At 41.2% G+C, this 7905-nt stretch overlaps 1 non-coding gene across 1 annotated transcript; it reads right to left on the reverse strand.

Moving 5' to 3' along the window:
• Positions 1–540: 540 nt before the first annotated feature.
• Positions 541–648, reverse strand: LOC112781182 (small nucleolar RNA R71). Its single transcript, XR_003191974.1, has one exon. It is a non-coding gene; the product is annotated as a small nucleolar RNA R71 (small nucleolar RNA).
• Positions 649–7905: the final 7257 nt, after the last annotated feature.

Below are 7905 nucleotides of genomic sequence, written 5' to 3' on the forward strand. Positions count from 1 at the left end.
AGCAGGAGCAAGGACAAAGGCATTCTTGTTGAAGCTGATCCTGAACCTAAAAGGACCTTGAAGAGAAAGCTAAGAGAAGCTAAAGCACAACTCTCTGGAGAGGACCTAACAGAAATTTTCAAACAAGAAGAAGCCATGGTAGCCGAAAACAACAACAATGCCAACAATGCAAGGAAGGTGCTTGGTGACTTTACTGCACCTACTCCTGACTTCTATGGGAGAAGCATCTCTATCCCTGCCATTAGAGCAAACAACTTTGAGTTGAAGCCTCAATTAGTTTCTCTAATACAACAGAATTGCAAGTTTCATGGACTTCCATTGGAAGATCCTCATCAGTTCTTAGCTGAATTCTTGCAAATCTGTGACACTGTTAGGACCAATGGGGTTGACCCTGAGGTCTACAGACTTATGCTCTTCCCTTTTGCTGTAAGAGACAGAGCTAGGATATGGTTGGATTCACAACCTAAGGAAAGCCTGAACTCTTGGGAAAAACTAGTCAGTGCTTTTCTGGCCAAATTCTTTCCACCTCAAAAATTGAGCAAGCTTAGAGTGGAAGTCCAAACCTTCAGACAGAAGGAAGGTGAATCCCTCTATGAAGCTTGGGAAAGATACAAGCAATTGATCAGAAGGTGTCCTTCTGACATGCTTTCAGAATGGAGCATCATAGGTATCTTCTGACATGCTTTCAGAATGGAGCATCATAGGTATCTGAAGAAGACACCTGCAGAAGCTCAGGAACTCATTGAAATGGTTGCAAATAACCAATTCATGTACACTTCTGAAAGGAATCCTGTGAATAATGGAACAAATCCGAAGAAAGGAGTTCTTGAGATTGATACTCTGAATGCCATAATGGCTCAGAACAAAATATTAACTCAGCAAGTCAATATGATTTCTCAGAGTCTGTCTGGAATGCAAGCAGCAATAGGCAGTACCAAAGAAGCTTCATCTGAAGAAGAAGCTTATGATCCTGAGAACCCATCAATGGAAGAGGTGAATTACATGGGAGAACCCTATAGAAACACCTATAATCCTTCATGGAGAAATCATCCAAATCTCTCATGGAAGGACCAACAGAGGCCTCAACAAGGCTTCAACAACAACAATGGTGGAAGAAATAGGTTTAGCAATAGCAAGCCTTTTCCATAATCTTCTCAGCAACAGACAGAGAATTCTATGCAGTGCCACTCTGACTTAGCAACTGTAGTCTCTGATCTATCCAAGACCACGCTCAGTTTCATGACTGAAGCAAGGTACTCCATTAGAAATTTGGAGGCACAAGTGGGTCAGCTGAGTAAGAAAGTTACTGAACTCCCTCCTAGTACTCTTCCAAGCAATACAGAAGAGAACCCAAAGAGAGAGTGCAAGGCCTTAAACACGTCCCACATGGCCGAATGCATAGAGGAGGGAAAGGCAGTGATTTCCACTGAGGAAGACCTCCAAGGATTTCCCTAATGAGGAACCATGGAAATCTGAAGCTCACACAGAGACCATAGAGATTCCATTGAATTTACTTCTGCCATTCATGAGCTCTGATGAGTATTCTTCCTCTGAAGAGGATGAAGATGTTACTGAAGAGCAAGTTGCTAAGTACCTTAGAGCAATCATGAAGCTAAATGCCAAGTTATTTGGTAATGAGACTTGGGAAGATGAACCCCCTTTGCTCACCAAAGAACTGGATGACTTGACTAGGCAGAGATTACCTCAGAAGAGACAGGATCCTGGAAATTTCTCAATACCTTGTACCATAGGCACCATGACCTTTGAGAAGGCTCTGTGTGACCTAGGGGCAAGTATAAACCTCATACCTCTCTCTGTAATGGAGAAGCTAGGGATCCTTGAGGTACAAGCTGTAAGAATCTCACTAGAGATGGCAGACAATTCAAGAAAATAGGCTTATGGACTTGTAGAGGATGTCTTGGTAAAGGTCGAAGGCCACTACATCCCTGCTGATTTCATAATCCTAGACACTGGAAAGTGTATGGATGAATCCATCATCCTTGGCAGACCCTTCCTAGCCACAGCAAAAGCTGTGATTGATGTTGACAGAGGAGAATTGGTCCTTCACGTGAATGAGGACTCCTTTGTGTTTAAAGCTCAAGGATCTCCCTCTGTAACCATGGAGAGGAAGCATGAAAAGCTTCTCTCAATGCAGAGTTAATTAGAGCCCCCACATACAAACTCTAAGTTTGGTGTTGGGAGGCCATCATCATGCTCTGCGTATCTGTGAGGCTCCACAAGGGCCCACTGTCAAGCTATTGACATTAAAGAAGCGCTTGTTGGGAGGCAACCCAACTTTATTTAATCATATCTATTTATTTTCCATTGTTATTTTATGTTTTTTGTAGGTTGATGATCTTGTGAAGCCACAAAAACAACTGAAAAAGCAAAAATAGAATAAAAAACAGTATTAAAAATAGCACACCCTGAAGGAGAAGCTTACTGGTGTTTAAATACCAGTAAGGGTAGCAGAATGGGCGTTAAACGCCCAGTCTGGCACCATTCTGGGCGTTTAATGCCAGAAATGGACATAGAGCTGGCGTTTAATGCCAGAAAAAGGAGAAAAGCTGGCATTTAAACGCCAGAAAGGGGAGAAAAGCTGGCGTTAAATGCCAGAAATGGGCAGCAACCTGGCATTTAATGCCAGGATTGGCAATCAAGGGGGCGTTTACACGCCAATATGGTGCAGGGATGAGAAATCCTTGACACCTCAGGATCTGTGGACCCTACAGGATCCCCACCTACCTTATCTCTCTCTTCTTTACACCTTCCCATAATACCCTTCACCAATCATCTCAATACCTCTTTCCCAAAAAACCCCTCACCTATCAAATCCTACCCTCTTCTCCATAATCTCTTCACCAATCCACATCCATCCATCATAAAACCCCACCTACCTCACCATTTAATTCAAACCACTTTCCCTCCCAAACACACCCATACATGGCCGAACCCTACCTCTCTCCACTCCTATATAACCCAATCTTCACTCCTTCATTTTCACACATCATAAACCTCTACTTCTCTCCTTTGGCCGAACCACAAACCCCCTCCATCTCCTCTATTTTCTTCTTCTACTCTTTTTTTTCTTCTTTTGATCGAGGACGAGCAAACCTTCTAAGTTTGGTATGGTAAAAGCTAAAGCTTTTTGTTTTCCATAACCATTTATGGCACATAAGGCCGGAGAAACCTCTAGAAAGAGGAAAGGGAAGGTAATTACTTCCACCTCCGAGTCATGGAAGATGGAGAGATTCATCTCAAAGGTCTATCAAGACCACTTCTATGAAGTTGTGGCTAAGAAGAAGGTGATCCCCGAGGTCCTTTTCAAACTCAAAAAGGGTGAATATCCAAAAATCCGACATGAGATTCGAAGAAGAGGTTGGGAAGTTCTCACCAACCCCATTCAACAAGTCAGAATCTTAATGGTTCAAGAGTTTTATGCCAATGCATGGATCACCAAGAACCATGGTCAAAGTGTGAACCCGGACCCAAAGAATTGGCTTACAATGGTCCGGGGGAAATGCTTAGATTTTAGTCCGAAAAATGTAAGGTTGGCATTCAACTTACCCATGATGCAAGGAGATGCACGCTCCTACACTAGAAGGGTCAACTTTGATCAAAGGTTAGACTAAGTCCTCATAGACATTTGTGAAGAGGGCGCTCAATGGAAGAGAGATTCAAGAGGGAAGCTGGTTCAACTAAGAAGGCATGACCTCAAGCCCGTGGCTAGGGGATGGTTGGAGTTCATCCAACGCTCAATCATTCCTACTAGCAACCGGTCTGAAGTTACTATAGACCGGGCTATCATGATCCATAGCATCATGATTGGAGAGGAAGTAGAAGTTCATGAGGTTATATCCCTAGAACTCTACAAGGTGGCGGACAAGTCCTCTACTTTGGCAAGGTTAGCCTTCCCTCATCTCATTTGTCACCTCTGCAATTCAGCTGAAATTGACATAGAGGAAGACATCCTCATTGATGAGGACAAGCCTATCACTAAGAAAAGGATGGAGCAAACAAGAGAACCTCACCAAGAGCATGAGAAAATTCCTCATCATGAAGTTCCAGAGATGCCTCAAGGGATGCATTTTCCTCCACAAAACTATTGGAAGCAAATCAACACCTCCCTTGGAGAATTAAGTTCCAATATGGGGCAACTAAAGGTGGAGCACCAAGAGCATTCTATCGTCCTCCATGAAATTAGAGAAGACCAAAGAGTCATGAGGGAGGAGCAACAAAGGCAAGGAAGAGACATTGAGGAGCTCAAGGACTCCATAAGATCTTCAAGAGGAAGAACAAGCCGCCATCACTAAGGTGGACCCGTTCTTTAATTTCCTTGTTCTTATTTTTCTGTTTTTCGAAAATTATGCTTTATGTTTTATTTATGTTTGTGTCTTATTATATGATCACTAATGTCTAAGTGTCTATGCCTTAAAGCTTTGAATGTCCTATGAATCCATCACCTTTCTTAAATAAAAAGTGTTTTTAAATTGCAAAAAGAAAAATAGATTAATTATTTTGATGTGGTGGCAATACTTTTTGTTTTTCTAAATGAATGCTTGAATAGTGCATATTTTTGAATTTGTTGTTCATGAATGTTAAAATTGTTGGCTCTTGAAAGAATGATGAAAAAGGAGAAATGCTATTGATAATCTGAAAAATCATAAAATTGATTCTTGAAGCAAGAAAAAGCAGTGAAAAGCTTGCAGAAAAAAAAAAATATATATATATATATGAAAAAAAAGAGAAGAGAAAAAAAAGAGAAAGAAAAAGCAAGCAGAAAAAGCCAATATCCCTTTAAACCAAAAGGCAAGGGTAAAATAAAAAGGATCCAAGACTTTGAGCATCAGTGGATAGGAGGGCCCACAGGAATAAAATCTTGGCCTAAGCGGCTAAACCAAGTTGTCCCTAACTATGTGCTTGTGGCGTGAAGGTGTCAAGTGAAAAGCTTGAGACTGAGCGGTTAAAGTCGTGGTCCAAAGCAAAAAGAGTGTGCTTAAGAGCTCTGGACACCTCTAATTGGGGACTCTAGCAAAGCTGAGTCACAATCTGAAAAGGTTCACCCAGTTATGTGTCTGTGGCATTTATGTATCCGGTGGTAATATTGGAAAAACAAAATGCTTAGGGTCACGGCTAAGACTCATAAAGTAACTGTGTTCAAGAATCAACATACTGAACTAGGAGAATCAATAACACTATCTAAATTCTGAGTTCCTATAGATGCCAATCATTCTAAACTTCAAAGGATAAAGTGAGATGCCAAAACTGTTCAGAAGCAAAAAGCTAATAGCCCCGCTCATCTAATTAAGACTGATCTTCATAGATGTTTTTGAAATTCATTGTATATTTTCTTCTTTTTATCCTATTTGATTTTCAGTTGCTTGGGGACAAGCATCAATTTAAGTTTGGTGTTGTGATGAACGGATAATTTATATGCTTTTTGGCATTGTTTTTAGGTAGTTTTTAGTATGTTTTTATTAATTTTTATTATATTCTTATTAGTTTTTAAATAAAAATTATATTTCTGGAATTTACTATGAGTTTGTGTGTTTTTCTGTGATTTCAGGTATTTTCTGGCTGAAATTGAGGGACCTAAGCAAAAATCTGATTCAGAGGCTGAAAAAGGACTGTAGATGCTGTTAGATTCTGACCTCCTGCACTCGAAGTGGATTTTTTGGAGCTACAGAAACCCAATTGGCACGCTCTTAATTGCGTTGGAAAGTAGACATCCTGGGCTTTCCAGCAATATATAATAGTTTGTACTTTGTCTGAGATTTGGTGGCCCAAACCGGCGTTCCAAGTCAGCATAAAAATTCTGGCGTCAAAACGCCAGAACTGGCATAAAAGCTGGAGTTAAATGCCTAAACTGGCACAAAAGTTGGTGTTTAACTCCAAGAGAAGCCACTACACGTGAAAGCTTCAATGCTCAGTCCAAGCACACGCCAAGTGGGCCCCAGAAGTGGATTTCTATGTCATTTACTCATTTCTGTAAACCCTAGGCTACTAGTTCTCTATAAATAGAACCTTTTACTATTGTATTTTTCGTCTTGGTCATTCTGGTTCCCCCTCTGGGGCCGAAGCCAATGAACACCATTATCATTTTTGTATTTTCAACGGTGGAGTTTCTACACACCATAGATTAAGGTGTGGAGCTCTGCTGTTCTTCATGAATTAATGCAAAGTACTATTATTTTTCTATTCAACTCAAGCTTATTTCTTCTCTAAGATATTCATTCGCACTCAAGAACATGATGAATGTGATGATTATGTGACACTCATCACCATTCTCACTTATGAACGCGTGCCTGACAACCACTTCTGTTCTACATGCAAACAAGCTTGAATGTGTATCTCTTCGGTTTCTAATCTAAGATTAGAACCTTCGTGGTATAGGCTACAATTATTGATGGCCATTCCTGAGATCTGAAAAGTCTAAACCTTGTCTGTGGTATTCCGAGTAGGATCTGGGAAGGGATGACTGTGACGAGCTTCAAACTCGCGAGTGTTGGGCGTAGTGACAGACGCAAAAGGCTCAATGGATCCTATTCCAACAGGATCGAGAACCGACAGATGATTAGCCGTGCGGTGACAGCGCATTTGGACCATTTTCACTAAGAGGACGGGAGGTAGCCATTGACAACGGTAAAACCCAACATACAGCTTGCCATGGAAAGGAGTATGAATGATTGGATGAAGACAATAGGAAAGTAGAAGTTCAGGAGGAGCAAAGCCTCTTCATACGCTTATCTGAAATTCTCACCAATGAATTACATAAGTATCTCTATCTTATTTTATATTTTATTCATCTTTTAATTGTCAATCCTCCATAACCATTTGAATCCGCCTGACTGAGATTTACAAGATGAGCATAGCTTGCTTCAAGCCGACAATCTCCGTGGGATCGACCCTTACTCACGTAAGGTTTATTACTTGGACGACCCAGTACACTTGCTGGTTAGTTGTGCGGAATTGTGAAAAAGAGTTGAGATTACAATTGTGGGTACCAAGTTGTTGGCGCCATTGATGATCACAATTTTGTGCACCACTAGTCAACAGTCAAATTTCTCGTCTCGGATGAAAAATACCATGTACAGCTATCGCACGGCTAATCATCTGTCGGTTCTCGTTAGCGTCGGAATAGGATCTCTCTATCCTTTTGCACACTGTCACTGCGCCCAACATTTGCAGGTTTGAAGCTCGTAACAGTCATCCCTTCCCAGATCCTACTCGAAATACCACAGACAAGGTTTAGACTTTCCGGATCTCAGGAATGCTGCCATTCTTCTAGCCTATACCACGAAGATACTAATCTCACGGACTCGGTCTGTGTATTAGATACCCAAGAGAATATACTTCGGCTGTCATCCAATGACAACGTTGAACATCATGTAGACCGCTTGTGGTTGTCAGGCACGTGGATCTTGGCTAAACGAGTAATGAAGATAGTGGGTGATTGTCACAGGTCACTCCTTCATTCTGACTTAACTAAATTAAGTACAAGAGTATATCTTGGAGAAGAAGTAGGCATGAATTGAAAGAAAAACCATAGTACTGCATTAATTCATGAAGAACAGTAGAGCTCCGTACCTTAATCTATGAGGTGTAGAAACTCCACCGTTGAAAATACATAAGAGAAGAAGGTCTAGGCATGGTGGTGAGGCCAGCCTCCAAACGTGTACAATGGTGTCCAAAGTCTTAGGGTAGACAAAAGATGATAAAAGTTGATAAAAGTGCTATTTATACTAAACTAGTTACTAGGGTTTACAGAAAAATAAGTAACTAAGTGCAGAAAGTGAAAAAATCCACTTCCGGGGCCCACTTGGTGTGTGCTTGGGCTGAGCATTGAGTTTTACACGTGCATAGGCCATTCTTGGGGATAAACACCAGCTTGGGTGCCAGTTTGGG

Source organism: Arachis hypogaea, chromosome 19, assembly GCF_003086295.3.
Source record: "Arachis hypogaea cultivar Tifrunner chromosome 19, arahy.Tifrunner.gnm2.J5K5, whole genome shotgun sequence".
NCBI classification, from domain to species: Eukaryota; Viridiplantae; Streptophyta; class Magnoliopsida; order Fabales; family Fabaceae; genus Arachis; species Arachis hypogaea.